This window comes from Carlito syrichta, unplaced genomic scaffold (assembly GCF_000164805.1).
Source record: "Carlito syrichta isolate Samal-C Ts95f unplaced genomic scaffold, Tarsius_syrichta-2.0.1 Scaffold309812, whole genome shotgun sequence".
In the NCBI taxonomy this organism is placed as follows: Eukaryota; Metazoa; Chordata; class Mammalia; order Primates; family Tarsiidae; genus Carlito; species Carlito syrichta.
Window position 1 is genome coordinate 489,886 of NW_007253908.1, and position 732 is coordinate 490,617.

At 52.7% G+C, this 732-nt stretch overlaps 1 protein-coding gene across 1 annotated transcript in view; it reads right to left on the reverse strand.

Moving 5' to 3' along the window:
- The window catches only part of LOC103270356 (general transcription factor IIH subunit 2), a 33,353-nt gene extending 32,646 nt beyond the window's left edge, over nt 1-707 (reverse strand). The window contains exon 1 of the mRNA XM_021717499.1: nt 590-707. The gene's annotated coding sequence lies outside the window, so the exon portion shown is untranslated. The remainder of the gene's footprint in view (nt 1-589) is intronic.
- Between the last annotated feature and the right edge of the window lie 25 nt (nt 708-732).

Below are 732 nucleotides of genomic sequence, written 5' to 3' on the forward strand. Positions count from 1 at the left end.
GGAAGGCGGAGGCGGGAGGATCGCCGGAGCCCGGCGGGTCGAGGCTGCGGTGGCCGGGAGCGTCCACTGCCCTCCAGTCTGGGCGACCGAGTGAGACTCCGACTCAAAAGAAAAAAGAAAAAAAAGAACAAAATCATGAACTTCGCAGCAACCCGGATGGAACTAGAGTCAACAGCACTGAGTGACCTCTCACAGAAACAGAGATCTGAGTATCACCGGTTCTCACTCATAGAGCGGACCTTGAACATCCACCGTCATACTGTAAGAAAAGGACTGACAGTGGTGGCGAACTATGGGGGCGGGAGGGGAAGGGAGGAGGGATTCGCGGTAGCAATACCTGTCTGGGGACGGGGAGACACCCCTTATCAACAAGGGTGCCTGAACGAAGCATATTTGTGTACCTAACCCTTACTTTGTATACCTAACCCTTCGCTGGACCCCAAAATACCAAAATAAAAAAATTGATAGATATATAAAAACAAAAAACAAAAAAAACAGGACGCAAAATTAAGCACCCTGTACGCACTCAACCACCCAAAGAAAAAGACAAAGGAAATCTTCACGCGATCTTTCCATAAATGCCACCAACCGTTCGGCCCGAATGGCAGAATTAAGGACGACTGGGTTTCTGCTTTTCTGTCGCTGTGTTTGGTCGGCGTCTCCCTCGGCCAGCCAGACGGGCCCAGCGCAGCCTCGACCCCCGGGGCTCGGGCGAGCCACGCCACGAGCTGT